Below are 18,079 nucleotides of genomic sequence, written 5' to 3'. Positions count from 1 at the left end.
AAGAAGCTGGGAGGCGTTGAGATGTAAAAGCTGTGAAATGTCTAAGGGAGATTCCACACATGACTACCCCTCCTCAAAGCTGGGCCATGGGAAAGGAACATGATGAAGAAACTTTATATGAGGATTCAACTTATTTTTCCATTTCCATTCATGTCCATGCATCTGAGGAATTAAAATAAATGGTGTGTGTGTTGAGATATACTGTAAGGCTAATGGACTATCTGAGGTGGCTTCCTCACATGCCTGACTTTTCTGCAACTACAATGGACCATGTCCATGATGAAGAAAACGTATTTGAAGGTTCAACTCAAACTTTCCAAATTGTGCCGCGTGTCAGACACATATTGTTCTTCACAAAATTCAAATGGCATTTTTGTTGACCGTGGTATTTCTAGAAGTGCACCTCACCTGGTGTTGGCTTGCAAAGGCTAAGCACTTGAAGTCGACTTCTCAAACCCATCCAAGACCATTGTTGATGTCACCTGAAAGACTGCTAAAGAAAAGAAAAAAGGCAGCAATTCCCACTTATTAAATGTGCATCACAAAGAAAAGTCCAGCTGAGGGAGACCTCTCTTACATGGCCAAGTAGTTGGGCTTTCAGGACCATTGAGATTGAAATGGACTATGTTTACAGTACTTACAGAATAAGGCCATCAGATTTTTTTCAATGAATCTGGGGACACAATCAATCAATCAATCAATCAATCAATCAATAAAACAAACACTACATGTTCCGGACATTGATGCTGCAGCGATGGCGGTGGCAGAGGGATCGCCACTGCCTTGACCTCAACTTCCACATTTCCCCTTCCTCCAAGGCTTCTATCTCCTTTCTCCATGAGCCTGGGCAGCCCCTGAGTTGTTGGTTCTTCGGTGGTGGTTGTCAGGAGTATGGGCAGGAGTCAGGCTGGAGAAGCAAGGAGTGGCCACTCAGGTGAGGCCACTTGATAACTCACTGCACCTGGTGGCAGGAGCTGGGAGGGATAAAAGCTCAGCATTTTCCTTCAGCTCTTTGCCACAGCAACGCTATCCCTGCCTTGTTGCATCTGGCCTCCTGTTCCTTGATCCTTCGCCTTGCTCCTTGGACCTTCGCCTTGCTCCTCGACCCTTGGACCTTCGCCTTGCTTCTTGTTCCTTGAGCCTTTGCCTTGCTCCTTGCTCCTTGGACCTTTGCCTTGCCGACGCCTTGCTCCTTGACTCCCAGACCTTCGCCTCCGCCTTGCTCCTTGACCCTGTGACTGCCTGCTGCTGGACCCTCAGTTCTGCACCTGTTCCTGCTTCTACACCACCATCTTGCCTCTGGTCCTGACGTCCTCAGCCAGGGCTTCAACCACCCGCCGACCGGACCGTGACAGTGGTGGTGGTGGTGATGATGGGGAAGCGGTGCACGGTGGGTCAGGCATGGAAGGAGGAGAAGGAGGGCCGAGAGCGGCGGCAGTGAGGCTCGGGCAGCACAATGCCTCCCTTCCCATCGGAGCAGCCCCAATCCCATTCCTACTTGTGTGCAAGCAGGAGGGGGCGGGGATCCCTCAGCTGGGAAGGGCGGCTTCCCATTGCCTAACTGAGAGATCCCCGCCCCCTCCTGCTTGCACACAAGCTCTGATAAGCAGTGTGAAGCCTCCCTTCACAGCTGAGATATCCCCGCCCTGCTCCTGCTTGCACGCAAGTAGGAGTTGGGAAGCTGCTCCGATAGGCAGCATGAAGCCACCCTTCACAGCTTAGTTGGTGGGGTCAGGGAAGGTGGAGGCAGCCCGGAAGCTGCATCTTAGAGCCCCTGCACCACCATCCTTTGGGGACTTCCGAGCAGCTCCTGAAGCCAGCCAGAGCCAACTGCTCCAGGTTACTGAGACTGCATTTCCAGGGGACATTAGATGAAATCTGGGGACATTCTGGGGATGGAATTTGTCCGGGGACTTATTCACAAATCCGGGGATTGTCCCCGGGAAACGGGGGCGTCTGGTAACCCTATTACAGAAGCCTTTCTATTGGTTATTTTTTTCTGAAGAAGAGTTGCTCTACATGCCAGCAACCTCCCTCAGAAAATACTGCAAATCTTGGGAAGAACTCAACTAAGAAGCCCCACCAGTAAAAGCCCACACAAGGACTTCGACTAGAACAGCAGGGCTTTCCTCTCTCCTCACTTGGGGGGGGCACTGCACATGCTTCTTTTCCTTAACTTTTTCTAATTTTAATTCTACTTGTTATTTTCACTCTAGTGAGTCAATTTGTTTTTCTCCATTTAAAAATAAGGGAACGCAACATATAAAACTTGTCATTCTTAAATTGCAGTTTTGTTCACTTGTTATACTGTTTGATCGTGTGTGGTTTTCCCCCCACTGATTTATTGAAATTTTTAGAAATCGTTCCAAGCCTTGGCAGAAAAGTTATGGCAAATACATTTTATAAGTAAAGTGAATAATACAGGCAGGGAGGGAGGGATACAGGCGCTGTGATGTTGTACCATGAGTTGGAGGGTTGCATCCAGGCCAGTATATCAGCAATTTGCCACCTCTGCTGTAAATTAAATAGATTTGGTTAAAACAAAAGTGGTGGGCGAAGTTTGGTGAAAACAACGTTTGGAACAAAAGCCAGTCCAAATAAAGCATTCTATCTATCCATCCATCTGTCAATCTATCTGCAATCTCAAGATTATTTTACCGGAAGACTTAGCAGAAGCTCCTCTATTAAATGCACTCTGGCATTTCCCCTAAACCATAAAAGAGAAAAATTCCTCAGTTCTTCCTTTGTTCCTATCTCCCTTTTGTATTTGCCACTGCAGCCAATAGCCCATGACTCACACCCAACTTGGATATACATCATCATTCAGCAAGACAGAGGAAAAGCAGCAACAGTTATAATCACTGTATCATCAGCTGAGAAAATAGGAGGGCATCGTTTCCTTTCCTTTTATGCCTTTATGCATCCCTTATTCCTCCTGAGGCAAGAAAAATATATTGAGCTTGGGATATAAAAAATGTGTCTCCCTCCACATTCTTCCACTGTGTCAGTGTTACTGAGATAGACCAAAGGGAACGGCCTGTGGTCACTTGCTGTGGATTAAATGACACAGGAATGCATGCTGGGTATCTGCTTTTCACAAGTCAGGTTTGCCAAAGACTCGCTGCAGAAGGTTGTCCCCCTCTCCCCAATTCTTCTGAAAAACCATTTAAGGAGTCATTATGTGATGAGTCATTCTATGTTAACACCTGCTCCGCATTTCTTCATTTCATCCCCATCATATTTCAGCCCACTTCATAGGTTAAGTTTTTTTTATCAGCTGTACTCCTTGTTTAAAGAAAGGTTGAGTAAGGGGGCAAGTGAGACAGAGATGTAAAAAAAAATTCTGCACGGTCTCAAGAAAGTGGTTGGGGAGATTTTTTTCTTTGTTTCTCATAATATTATCATCTGGGACCAGCCAGGGAAGCTGAGCATTTGAAGATTCAACGCAAACAAAAGAAGCTTCTTCCCAAATGTGCATAGGGAATTGGCTACCACAAGATGTAATGGTGGCCAACAACTTGGCTTTAGAATGGGGTTAGCCAAATTCATGAAAGATAAGGCCAGCAGTGGCTAGCCATTATGACTGTAGAAGGTGTTATGCCTCTGAATCTCAATTGTTGATGGCCACCAGTGCTAAGAATGCTGTCCTGCTTGTTTGTCCCAGCCTGGCACATGCTGGCAGCATCACATGACATCACATGACACATCACATGACCATGCTTCCTCAATGTGAGGGGCAAGTCAGCGCCCCTGTTGACGTCTCATAGGCTTCTGCTTGAGGACACAAAGTTGAACTAGACAAACCTTCAGTCTTATGCTCTTATGTAAACTGAAACATGCTTACAACATCAGAGGCCAGTGGGTGGTGATTTCTAAGCATTTCATTTTTGCCTTTGAAACTTTAATATTTATTATTGTGTCCTGATCTACCACCGTTTGAGAATATTTTTTACGCAACGTGGTTCCAAAACCGGGAAATGGTTTAGCCTGACCTAAATGGTATCATCTGAGCTGCGCAATTATACTTTAAACAATTTTCTTTTGAAAATGCAAACATCTCCTGCATTCAGCTTTAATCAATTATAAGCAAGCCTGCCCCTGACCTATAGTTATGCTTTTGTCAATGACTAGCAAAAGTAAGGAGGGAAAAGCCCTCCAAGCAAACTATTATCTGATATTTCCCTCAACTGCCCCCCCCCAAAGCCCCATGATCGTCTTTTCAGGCAAACCTCCCCCCCCCCTTGCTGCCCCATTGCAGCAAAGAGGAACTGCTTGAACAATAGCATGAATCTAGTGCCTTGGCTGAGATGAATCCCTTGAACTCCAACATTTTTTGCAGAACAAAAGGCCTCCAAGAACCATCCATGCAGCAGATGCTTCCTTATCCCAAGTGTCAGAATGCCAATTAGATATTGAACATGTCAGGCAGAAGGTGGAGCCTCCAAAACAAATGAATGGTGAATAGGAACAGTCCCCCCCAGTTTAGTCTAAACTCCTGCTGTTCTTTTGTAAAATGATTTGTGGCAAATTTGTTTGGTCACTAAAGCATCCTTCCCCCCTGAGCCTGTATGTGATTTTTATAATCGTATTCCCCCCTGCATACACACACACATCAAAAAGGGGGCTCCTTTTTTAATGTAAAGAATTTTTTTAAAGGCCACAGCTTACTGTCACAATAGACAGGAGGTACAAAACTCAAGCTAGCTTTGTCCCATCCTGATGGGGGAATTCTGCCTGATTTCTTCCCTAAAATGCAATTCTAACCTTCAGTTGAAATGGAAGGGGTGGCCCCCCTCCTTGCTGAGAGGAGAAGAGAAGAGCTATGCAAATAATATTCCTACCTATGGTTTTCCCCACAAGGTGCAAGTCCTTTTGGACTTACAACTTACCTGGAACTCCCAGTTATAAGTTAAATACAGTGGTACCTCGGTTTACAAACACAATTGGTTCCGGAAGTCTGTTCTTAACCTGAACCGTACTTAACCTGAAGCGAACTTTCCCATTGAAAGTAATGGAAAGTGGATTAATCTGTTCACAATGGGTCCGCAGAGTACTTAAACTGAAGCATACTTAACCTGAAGCGAACTTTCCCATTGAAAGTGTTATAAAGTAATGGAAAGTGGATTAATCTGTTCCCAATGGGTTCGCAGAGTACTCAACCTGAAGTGTACTTAACCCGAGGTATGAGTGTAATTGGTTCCGGAAGTCTGTACTTAACCTGAAGCATACTTAACCTGAAGCGAACTTTCCCATTGAAAGTAATAGAAAGTGGATTAATCCGTTCCAGACAGGTCCAGGGAGTACTTAAACTGAAAATACTCAAACCGAGGCGTACTTAAACCGAGGTATGACTGTATAATTAAAATCTGCAACCTTCCAGCAGGGAAGGGGTTAAAAAGATACCATCCGAGTTGGGTTGGGAGAAGTTTTCTCTCTCCCAGCACCCACTCACCTTCCCATCATTGACTTGCATTTCTCAATAGGCAGTGACCTCCATAAATCTGGCTAGAAATTAATATAATGTGGTGGGCATTTTAGTATAGTGCTTTATAGATGACATTTGGATTTAATTGGTTTGCCTTCCGTTTGCCAAATACTTCGGACGCATTTTATTTATATATTTGGGTCCTTGCCTTTTCTAGTGATTATACTTTTAGTCAGCTGGCACTGTGCGTCTTTCATTTTCAAGAGAGGGTAATACTGAACAGTATAACATACCAGGAGGGGGAAAAACAGGAGGAAACTGAGCTTGCTTTGCCTTAAATAAGCAAGTGCTGTGGCAAAATTGTTTAGCTCTCTTTTGACCTTTTGAGGTCAGGTTGGACTAGTTATGTTATCTCTTAATGCTCTACTTTTCCCTGCCTGGTAACAATTAGAGGTTTTAGATAGAGCTGAAATGAATTTGGGGTGGGGACTTTAAAAACGTTTGTCTAACATGAGCTTTGTTGGAAACTTAATGTTAATAGTTCCCTAATTCATAAAAAACAAAAACATTTATTAAAAAGAATGTATGTATGCTTACAGAAAATGGGAAACGTATTCTTCTTTTTCCAGGACCACTTATTATAAAACCTTAATAAATAGTGAAAACAACAACAAATGAAATGAAATACATACCATAATTATTGTGCTTGCATCTTTTAAATTGGTCTGTTGCAATGCAGGAAGGTTCAAGAGCCCTGACTTGCTGTGTCCCTCAAAAATTAAAAAATGATGTCAGACAGAAGGTGGAGGCTCCTAAACAAATGACAACATAACCATGTATTTAATAAAGCCATTGTTGTTGTTGTTTAGTCGTTTAGTCGTGTCCGACTCTTCGTGACCCCATGGACCATAGCACGCCAGGCACTCCTGTCTTGCACTGCCTCCCGCAGTTTGGTCAAACTCATGTTCGTAGCTTCAAGAACACTGTCCAACCATCTCGTCCTCTGTCGTCCCCTTCTCCTTGTGCCCTCCATCTTTCCCAACATCAGGGTCTTTTCCAAGGATTCTTCTCTTCTCATGAGGTGGCCAAAGTATTGGAGCCTCAGCTTCATGATCTGTCCTTCCAGGGAGCACTCAGGGCTGATTTCCTTCAGAAAGGATAGGTTTGATCTTCTTGCAGTCCATGGGACTCTCAAGAGTCTCCTCCAGCACCATAATTCAAAAGCATCAATTCTTCGGCGATCAGCCTTCTTTATGGTCCAGCTCTCACTTCCATACATCACTACTGGGAAAACCATAGCTTTAACTATACGGACCTTTGTCGGCAAGGTGATGTCTCTGCTTTTTAAGATGCTGTCTAGGTTTGTCATTGCTTTTCTCCCAAGAAGCAGGCGTCTTTTAATTTCGTGACTGCTGTCACCATCTGCAGTGATCAAGGAGCCCAAGAAAGTAAAATCTCTCACTGCCTCCATTTCTTCCCCTTCTATTTGCCAGGAGGTGATGGGACCAGTGGCCATGATCTTGGTTTTTTTGATGTTGAGCTTCAGACCATATTTTGCGCTCTCCTCTTTCACCCTCATTAAAAGGTTCTTTAATTCTTCCTCACTTTCTGCCATCAAGGTTGTGTCATCTGCATATCTGAGGTTGTTGATATTTCTTCCGGCAATCTTAATTCCGGCTTGGGATTCATCTAGTCCAGCCTTTCGCATGATGAATTCTGCATATAAGTTAAATAAGCAGGGAGACAATATACAACCTTGTCGTACTCCTTTCCCAATTTTGAACCAATCAGTTGTTCCATATCCAGTTCTAACTGTAGCTTCTTGCCCCACATAGAGATTTCTCAGGAGACAGATGAGATGATCAGGCACTCCCATTTCTTTAAGAACTTGCCAAAGTTTGCTGTGGTCGACACAGTCAAAGGCTTTTGCATAGTCAATAAAGCCATACAAATTGTATAAAAATTGTCTGTGTTTTATTTGTTCCCCAAATACTTCCCAATTCAATATTTCCTCTTATGGATACTGTTGGCATTAGAGAGGGTTTTTCAAACGGGGGGGGGGGGGGGAGAGCAGACCTAAAATATTGGTGCTTAACCTTACAATGAATCAAAATTACGCTGTAGTTTTTGATCAAAATGCTTTCTTATATCCATACGTTTTAAAGGTATATGAAATTGTATTTTTAAAGTTTGTTTTATAATAGACCACTTGAGGCAGCGGTATACAAATCTTGTTGGTTTAAATGAAATGAAATGTTGGTAACAAGTGGGCACCTCCTTGCACAACCTGGTTCACACATTACATGTAATGAGTGTACAATCTGTGAAGCTGTGTACACCATCGCTTAGCTGCAGAAATGAACAAGTCTGCACTCTTTTGCACAGTGTGGATAGAGCTTGTATCTGTGTTCAGAGTATGTAACGTGTAAACAAGCCTGTTGTGTTCTACTTTGCAGAGGACAGTTGTTTATTTGCAGGCATTATTTGTTTGTTTGAAGGGCTATCCCTTCTAAGTTTGGCTTGAAAATTAAAAAACAAACTGAAAGAGTAGAGACATTGAAGTTGCCCTGCAGCCGGGGGCGGAGCAAGCTGCCCATGGGGGTGGAGCGAGCCGCCGATGGCGGACATTCGACGCGCCGCCTGCCCGTGACTCCCAAGCCTCCCCCAGCTGTCAAAACGGGGGGGGGGGATGCAGCTGGCAAAGCAGTGCGTCTCCTCCCTTCCCCCGTCAGCTTGGGATAGGCTTGGGAATCACAGGCGTGCGGCGTGCCGAATGTCACCCCCCTCACTGAGGGCACCCAGAAGAGACCGCCCCCACTGCAGCCCCCTTCCTCCGCTCCTGCCACCAGCACTTAGCATCTGGATTGCTGACTGAGCAGTCATAGAGCTCACCTGGTCACAGTCTTCCCCACTATGTTGAGATGCATGATATTTCCATCTAAAATATACTAAATATTTTTAAGCTTGCACCTAATCAACATATTCCCCTGTGGAGATGGTAGTATAGAATCAGTGGCACAATGTCCCCCTGTCCTGTTCCCTGTCACTCATATTTTAACATGTATCATTTTTGCAAATCAGTTTCATTTGTTAAGACACTAAGAAGAAAGAGGGAAAACGAGGTAGATAGGGGATGGGAGGGTGGATGGGGGTGAGAGTAGGTGACGATGTTTCTGTTTTGCTTAATATATGTACGGCTTGATGTCAGCTTTGTTTCTGTTGGTACTCCTTTACTCGCTTGTGTTCTTTGATGGTAAGAGAGATTTGGGTTGGCCAAGGATGTAGTTGTTCATTTGTGATTGGCTATGATGGTTTTTGTTTTCATGTGTGAGTGGGGTGGGGTGAGTGTGTTTTTTTGGGTTAGGTTAGCCATACTGATTTGTATGCTGGTGGTAAATTTTTGTCATTATCTTGTTGGGCTGTGTGTGTGATAAAGGGGAACCATACGTCCTCTTCTATTTGTCCTGTTCCCTTTATAAGGACCTGAGGAACGAGATAATCACCCCACTCCTTCTAACCATCCCGGGGCGCTCAACCATGGCCACAATGCATTTCCTTCTATCAGACCTAAATCACCAGACAACAGCTAAAGTTGCTAGCTACATTGCTGGGTCAATTAGAATAAGGGCCACCAACTGATTGATAATTCGGGATTCTAATTTGTGCTTTTATCAAATCTGTTTCTGTACACACTGTATCATTTTATTGTTGCTATGGCCTTTGGCTAATGCAAATAAAGTTTATTATTATTATTATTAATCAACATATTGATTGATTACCCTGTGGAAATGCGTGGCCCATTTTGTTCTCATTTTTGGTGATGCAGTTCCTCTTTGCGGACAATGCATCCGTGATAACCCTAGGTAGAACTGTCCATTATGAAATCGAGAAGTGGAACATGAAACGTCTCAATTTAGTTTCCTATTAAATGTCAATGAATCAATAAAATGCTTACTCCTTCTATCATGAAACCATAATAAATTTATGTGGAAGACCAATCGTTTCCTGTTCAGCATGTATTGTTTTCTGTGGAACAAACAATTCTGTGGTTCCTGCTGATTTAGATGAATAATAAGACCTGAGATTAGGTAGGTTGACAACCTTCTCAATCTCACATTTAATATGTCATTTATTAAAGGATTGCTCATTTCAGCTTTTCTAGGGGCTATGAAACTCTAGGAAATTTTATATTCCCATAAGTGGGTGGTGTGGAGCCTAAGAGCTACAGGTAGAAGTTTTTTATCCCAAGGATAGCTCAGTTGGTTAGAGTGTAGTGCTGATAAGGCCAAGGTTGCATATTCAGTTTTGGACTAGATGATCCACAGGGTCCTTTCCAACTCTATGATTCTGTGATTCCATGATTCCTTGTATGCTAGGCAATCAGACCACATCCATTTGTGCCATTAGAAAGGCAATAAAAAAAGCTGGGAGATGAATCATTGTGTGCTTTTGAAGCCAGCTTCCATTCATTTCATCCAGGCATGCCCTGAGAACTTCCCAATGGACTGTAGTTGGACAAGTAACTAAGGATTAACTACTGTCCCATAAAACAATAGTTGCATTCTGACATCACATCCTCTAAACCAGAATTGCTAACCAGGTCTCTTGGTCAAACCAGAGTTCTAACTTCACTGCAAACCATGGTTTGACCAACCAGAAAGTTATTTTTATGCCAAGTGTGGAAGGAGAAGGAAAGAGTCTTTGTGTGTATGTCTCATTCCCAATCTTCCAAAATTATAGAGCATGGCTTGGAGGAGTTATCAGAATTTTAGCTGTGCATTTCTTATTACTGCCATTGTTTTTGCTCTAATTTTATTTGGGTATCATTCCAATGACTTCATAAGATCCATGCAAATACACTATATTTTGGAAGGGAAAAGCCTGTTTTTGGCCTGTTTTCTCCCTGTTCACTAAATATTTCTTAAAAGTCAAGCTCCCACTACTTTTTACTGTGAATTATAACCGATGTACAGCTGTGTACTTAATTAAAATAAAAAATTGTATTTTATAAAGTCAAACTGCTTCACTTAAGTAATTTAGGAATTGGCTGATGGGTTGATCTCATACCATCAGTGACAATTAATATCAATATCTTAGAGTGATAAGATATTGATGTACCATAGTTTATGTTGGTGCCATTGTTTAGCTACAGCAATGAGTTTGTCATCACCAATAAGAGTAAACTAGAATGGGCTGGGCCAACACAATCAGCAAATCATCAAAGGAACAGGAGCTAATCCATTCAAGTGAAACTATGAATTCCTACACATCAATCTGTGGGCTCTAATATTGAATATTCAGCCAGCCAGCCATTCACATATGTTATCACACAAGTATAACCAAGGCAGCTATCAGAATAAAAATTGCGCAACACAATGATGGCAGTTATTACGGTACAGCTAAGCTACAGGGTTTTTTGTTTGTTTGTTTCATTTTTACATTTTATAAAGCAATTGTATCTCTCTTCCTTGGTGTGTTATCTGTTGGATGAATATACACAATTATACAAACACAAAAACACACACACACTTGCCCGTGCAGACTTCTTAAGATGCATGGCTACAACTGCACAGTACGTAAATTGGTTAAAAGCAAAATTTTGATACAAAGACTCAAGGATAGCAATGCAGGACAGGGAGATTTGGCTTGGCTGCAGTACAGTACAGTACATGTGAAGAGGATCTAGGCGTTTTAGATTATCACAAGCTGAACATGAGCCAGCAATGCAATGCAGCTGCTAGAAAAGGTAAAATAATCTTTGGCTGCATTAAGAGAAGTATTGTGCCCTGGTCATGAAAATCATAGAATTGTAAAGTTGGAAGGGATCCTGAGGGTCATCTAGTCCAACCCTCTGCAGTGCAGGAATCTCAACATGCGGTCCCCCATCTAGTTATGTAATACTTCCACTGTATTCTGCACTGGTCAGATTGCATCTGGAATACTGTTTCCAGTTCTGAGCACCATATTTTCGGAAGGAAACAGGCAGCCCAGAGTACCTCCAGAACAGTGTGGCCAGGATACTAAGGGATTTTGGAAACTAAGTCCAATGAAGAATGATTGAAACAGCTTGGCATGTTTTGCCTGGAGAAGACAATATGAAGAGGAAACCTGATAGACATCTTCAAAATAAAATAAATAAATAAATTGTCCAGTAGTACCTTAGAGACCCACTAAGTTCTCCCTCTTGCATGTGAAGATGTAGCTGCTGCATCAACCACAGCCGTCCCAAAACTCAGGGGCTCTGTCCCTGGTGACGTTACAGTACGCAAACCAGTGAAATGGGACAGGAAAGTCATTTCCCAAGCTATTTCCTGTCTTCCTGCTCACTGCATTCCTGCACATAAACCTTTAATTCATTTCAGAAAGCAAAGGTCATGGCAAAAAGTTAGGGGGGTAACCATGCCCTTTTGTCAAGCAAGGGGGTAAGAGAGATTTTCAAGAAGGGTTACTAATGCCAGGTGTTCCTGCTCATACAGTGCATTAAAAAGGGTATCTTTAAACTTTTTTTTTTTTTTTTGCTAAAACATTCCCCTTCCCCAAACACACTGCAACCGTCATCTAAGCCTCAGGACTGAAAATAAACTCTCTGTGTAACAGGGCAATAAAATATGCATATCTGCATTTGTGGGAGGCCATAGGTCTGCCTTGCTGAGCAGGGGAATTTGGACTGCTAGTGACCCATGGATTGTCTATTTAAAAGCCAAGCTTTATGAAAGGGGCACAGCCTTGTCTGAATGAAAACACACGTACTGTGTTTAACTTAAGAAATGATTTGTTTATTCATCTTTTCGTGATTGATTCATGTGAGAATTTATAGACAGCTGGATTTTGGGGAGGTGGGGGTTGAGCCAAACTGGTGTGGGGTGTGTGTGTGGGGGGGTGTTATTTGTATAAATAGCTACCGGTATCAATGTGCACATCAACACTTGGTACTGTTTGTGGTGCATCTTCCTGTAGTAATCTGATATTTTGCCCCATAGTCATCAAGGTGATAAAGCGAATTCACACATGCAATCCACACCACTGGATTTGTTGTGCCAAAATCTGCCAGGAATTTTTTTTTTTGCTGTGATTCCTAGGAGTTGGAATAGATAACCCATGAGGTCCTTTACAACTCTACAATTGTATGATACTAGGGACCCAGGTGGCACTGTGGGTTAAGCCACAGAGTCTAGGGGCTTGCTGATCAGAAGGTCAGTGGCTCGAATCCTTGCACTGGGGTGAGCTCCCGTTGCTCGGTCCCAGCTCCTGCCCACCTAGCAGTTCGAAAGCACATCAAAGTAGTAGATAAATAGGTACCGCTCCGGCGGGAAGGTAAACGGCGTTTCCGTGCACTGCTCTGGTTCGCCAGAAGCAGCTTTGTCTTGCTGGCCACATGACCCGGAAGCTGTCTGCGGACAAACGCCGGCTCCCTTGGCCTATAGAGCGAGATGAGCGCCGCAACCCCAGAGTCGGACACGACTGGACCTGATGGTCAGGGGCCCCTTTACCTTTACCTTTATGATGACTTGCGGTTGATTTCTCCATAGAAAAGCCTGTTAAAAATGCTGCACCCTCACCAAATCTTTTTTAGGCTTGTTCTTAGTGTCCTCATTGCTTTGAGTAAATACATTAATATCTCAATTTACACACATTTAACATGTTATTATTCATTCATTCATTCTTTTCAAGGTTATAGGTAAAGGTAAAGGGACCCCTGACTGTTAGGTCCAGTCGAAGACCACTCTGGGGTTGAGGCGCTCATCTCTCTTTACTGGCCGAGCCGGCATATAGCTTCTTGGTCATGTGGCCAGCATGGCTAAGCCACTTATGGCAAACCAGAGCAGCGCAATGAAACGCCATTTACCTTCCTGCCGGAGTGGTACCTATTTATCTCCTTGCACTTTGACGTGCTTTTGAACTGCTAGGTTGGCAGGAGCTGGAACCGAGCAACGGGAGCTCACCCCACCGCGGGGAATTTGAACCGCCGACTTTCTGATCGCCAAGCCCTAGGCTCTGTGGTTTAACCCACAGTGCCACCCGTGTCCCTTTCAAAGTTACACATTTCACAAATTTTATACATTTCACAAATTTTACAATCATTCTAACATTTCAAAACTTGACTTCCTTCCCCCTCTTTCTGTGGTTCCTCAAATTTGTTTTTAATATCTTCTGCATATCCAGATGTAACTTAATTTGCTCATTTCTTCATCTTCTTTAAATATATACTCTTATAAACTGCAGGTTATTACAATAATCCTGCCAATGTTTATAATTTATCTGTAAATATTCAATAAACTATTTCCATTCTTTTATTTTTTAAAAAAATATCTTTATTTCTTATTCTTCTGGTAAGTTTCACCATTTCTGCATATTCCGTAAGTTTTTGTATCCATTCTTCCTTTGCTGGGACTTCTGCTTCTTTCCATTTGGGGGCAAGTAACATTCTAGCCCCTGCAGTAGCATACATAAATAGGTTTCTATACATTTTAGGTAGTTCTGTCCCTATTATCCCCCAAAGAAAAGCTTCAGTTGTTTTTTTTAAAAATGTTATTTTAAACATCCTTTTCATTTCATTATATATCATCTCCCAGTAAGCTTTAACCATACAAAAAGACCACACATTTAATTTGTGCATATTCAGCTTTACGCATGTGGCAAAAGAGAGAGAAAGAAAGTAGAAAGAGGGCAGGGTTGCAAGAAAAATGACATTGGCAATCCCACCCACGATTGACCCCAACGGGTTTTAACTATATGCGATTTTGGCTTCAGCAGTGATCTGCAGTACGTAGCCCCCCTGTAAGTTGCAGGCTTACAGTAGGTTGAATGAGCACTCTGTCTCACCCTCATAAGAACACAAGAAGATCCCGCAGGATCAGGCCAATGGCCCATCTAGTCCAGTATCCCGTTCTCACAGTGGCCAACCAGATGCTTGTGAGAAACCCACAAGCAGGACCTGAGCACAAGAGCACTCTTCACTCCTGCGGTTTCTTTCTTTTTATAGAACATTTTATTGATTTTCCAAAAAAAAGAAAAACAACAACAATACAAAAAGAAAAGAAAAGAAAAGAAATTGACTTCCCTCTAGACCAGGCATCCCCAAACTTCGACCCTCCAGATGTTTTGGACTACAATTCCCAGCTTCCCCAACCACTGGTCCTGTTAGCTAGGGATCATGGGAGTTGTAGGCCAAAACATCTGGAGGGCCGCAGGTTTGGAGATGCCTGCTCTAGACCCTTCCTTGGTTCCATTATTTATCAACATACTGCATGTCCATTGTTAAGTTTGAAACCCATTTGTATTACCTATTATCCATTCATAACTAAATTACAAGTAATTTTTAAACCCTGCTAATGTATTAACCATAGGTGCCAAGTTCCGGATTGAAAAATCTGGGATCAGCAGCGCCGCGGCACTGGAAGTCGCTTCTACGCACATCCGGACATGCGTACAAGAGACTTCCGATGCCGCTGTGTGCATTTCCAAAATGTCCGCAGCACAAGAAGTCGCTTCTACGCATGTCTGGAAGTGCATAGAAGCGACTTCTGGCGCTGCGGACATTTTGGAAATGTGCACAGTGGCATCGGAAGTCACTTCTATGCATGTCCAGAAGTGCATAGAAGAACATGGCTGCCGGCAGGAGCTCCGTAATCCGGGGGAATACGGGGTATTTTGCCATTTGGGACACCTGCGGGAAACGGTAAGAAAATACGGGGGTTTCCCGGGGAAAACTGGGTACTTGGCAGCTATGGTATTAACCTGTGTACAATGCTTCTGTATATATGCAATGAACATCTTCCATTCTGCTTTAAATTCGTTGTCGTCCCTTCCTCTTAATTTCATTGTCAGTTTTCCCATTTCTGTGTATTCCATTAGTTTAACTTGTCAGTCTTCTTTAGCTGGGACCCCTTCTTCTTTCCAGTGGTGTGCTAATAAAGTCTGTGTGGCCGTAGGTTCATACATAAATAAACTCTTATGTGATTTTGGTAAGCCAACTCCTAAGCCAACACCTAATAGGAAAGCTTCTGGTTTTTTAACAAATGTTATTTTAAACATCTTCATTTCATTATAGATCATTTCCCAATATTTCTTTATTACAATCAAACCACATGTGAAAAAAATTCCTTTCTATTGTTTTACATTTCCAATACTTGCTTTCCTTAGTTTTATACATTTTAGCTAATTTAACTGGAGTTACCAGTAGATACCATCTATACATAAATTTCATATAACTTTCTTTAATCGCCACAACAGCTGTAAATTTTATCTCATTCTTCCATACTTTTTCCCATTCCTCCATCTGAATATTATGTCCCACATCTTGTGCCCATCTCTCCTGTGGTTTCCAGCAACTGGTTATAAGCAGGGGCGTAGGACGATAGGGGTGGTGGGGGCGGGTCGCCCCAAGCGGCGCAATCCCAGCGTCGCCATTGCGGCGCCCCGCCCCGCCCCCCAAACGCGCACCCCGCCCCAAAACGCATGACCCGCCCCTGCGCACGGCGCACCCCGCCCCCAAATGTGTGCCCCGCCCTCAGAACAAGCGCCACATCCCTGGGGGCAGCACGCCTGCTCTCCGCCCCCAGTGGCGGAGCATGAAGCTCCACCGCTGGTTATAAGAAATATACCACCTCTGACTGTGAGGCAGGCCATTGCCTCCATCATGACTAGGAGCCATTGATAGCTTAACCCTCCATGAATTTGCCTAATCCTCTTTTGAAACCATCCAAGTTGGTGGCCATCACGGCTTCCTGTGGAAATGAGTTCCATGGTTTAACTATGTGCCGTTCTTTTATCTGCCCTGAAACTTCCAACCTTCAGCTTCATCGGATGTCTGTGAGTTCTGGTGTGATAAGAGGCAGAGACCAGCTTTTCTCTATCCACTTAAACTGGACTTGGACCTCACAGCTCTACTTATAGAGAGGCCTAAACAGAGGACGTGCGCTCTATAATGTAGGCCATAGGACCGCCCTAGTACACCCACATGAAGAAACATGGTGCCCCTTGCATGCATAAAAAGTATGCATGCCAAAGAGACCTACTTCAAAGCAAACAAAAAATAGGAGGGGGAGTCTTTGTATGCCTTGTGCTTATCCCGCTAGGGAAAATTAATCACAACAAATGCCTTTGATGCACTTTTTTTGGCTATTTAATCTTGACTATGTCCAAGAGGAGAACTTTTTTTTGGGGGGGGGGGAGTTACTAATCTTGCTTCCCACTTCTCCCTTCCATGGAAATCTTTTCCCTCCCCCACTTAAACCTGAACGGGCTCCCAGGTTTCAAAGAAGGATAAAATCGAGCTCTTATGTCTGTTCAACTTCAGAATAACAATTGCGGGATTATCTGCATGCTTACGCTGATTTTATTAAAATCGAGATATGTTTACTGGAGTGATAGGGATCTCATTACCAGGAATGCTCCTTGCTAGCCCTCCCCCCTTTAAGCTTCGCTGGTTAATTGTGTTTGTTGAGATAAGCCACATTACATGTTCAGTTTCTCCCACTAAAAGAACATGGGTTCCATTCAGATGCAAATTCCCAAGAGAGTTTATGCATTCAAAAAATTGGCTCCTGAATAGTTTGCTTTTGCTTAACAACTTGGCCTCGGACATTCCATTACTAGACAACCAAGAGACTATGAACACAAGAGGGGGCAAAATGTTATTAAAATATTTTATTTTTCTCTAGTTTCTCTCCGTTTGGGTGAGCCACATAACGAAGCCTAAGACAATGACGTTTAAAGGCTAAAGTCTCAACAGCATGGGGAAGAATGTCTCTATAGTCCTAATCTCATGTTGTCTTCCATGTTTTGACAAAACTCTAGCCTTCTGTGCCTCCGCCGCTGCCTGTACCCCTGGGTGCTGTGCATTCAGACAGACTGGGAACACTTGGCCAATCAAGGCTGCCAACTGCAAACACAGTTCCTACTTGTGTAGAGTTCTAAACAGGTAGAAGAGCCTGTTCTCACTTTCAGCCAAATATACAGATTGTAGGGCCAGCCAGCACAATCCTGTCCTCCCTTCCAAACATTTCTTCAAAACATGGAAGAGAAGGTGAAATATGGGACTTCTGTTATTGATTCAGCAGCAGTAACTTTACCAGTGTGCCAGGGGTGGAGCTCAAATAAATAAAGGTATTTTTAAAAAAATAAAAATAAAAAGTTGGCAACCCACCTTGGAAAGTTGCGTTTATTTACTTCACCCATCCATCTCTTACCTGTTCTTCACCATAAGGTCTTAGGGCACTTTACAGCAATATTAACCCCCCCCCCAAAGCGAACATTTCTTTAAAGAAAGCCCTGACCTGTGGTTACTCCCCAATATGGACAGCTCTACAGACACATGTGGGGTTACTCAAGAACTTGCTGCCTTGGCCAAGCGTGGTGACAGCATAAACACCAGGTAGGTAAAGGTAAAGGACCCCGGACAGTTAAGTCCAATCAAAGTCGACTATGGGGTGTGGTGCTCATCTCGCTTTCAGGCCTAGGAAGCCAGTTTTTGTCCACAGACTGCTTTCCCGGGTCATGTGGCCAGCATGACTAAACCACTTCTGGCACAATGAAACACCGTGACGGTAGCCAGAGAGCACAGAAACGCTTATTTACCTTGCCGCCGCCACAGTACTTATTTATCTACTCGTGCTGGCATGCTTTTGAACTGCTAGGTTGGCAAGGAGCTGG

General features: G+C 43.4%; 1 long non-coding RNA gene across 1 annotated transcript in view; it reads right to left on the bottom strand.

The window, feature by feature from the left end:
- Positions 1-420: 420 nt before the first annotated feature.
- LOC148685156 (uncharacterized) overlaps positions 421-18,079 on the bottom strand; it is a 28,193-nt gene continuing 10,534 nt past the window's right edge. The window contains exons 2-3 of the long non-coding RNA XR_015950916.1: positions 6,118-6,237; positions 421-482 (exon numbers count right to left, since the gene is read on the bottom strand). This is a non-coding gene — a long non-coding RNA (uncharacterized LOC148685156). The remainder of the gene's footprint in view (positions 483-6,117; positions 6,238-18,079) is intronic.

Source organism: Zootoca vivipara, chromosome 7, assembly GCF_965207765.1.
Source record: "Zootoca vivipara chromosome 7, rZooViv2.hap1.1, whole genome shotgun sequence".
In the NCBI taxonomy this organism is placed as follows: Eukaryota; Metazoa; Chordata; class Lepidosauria; order Squamata; family Lacertidae; genus Zootoca; species Zootoca vivipara.
This window is presented reverse-complemented; position numbering and strand designations above follow the sequence as displayed.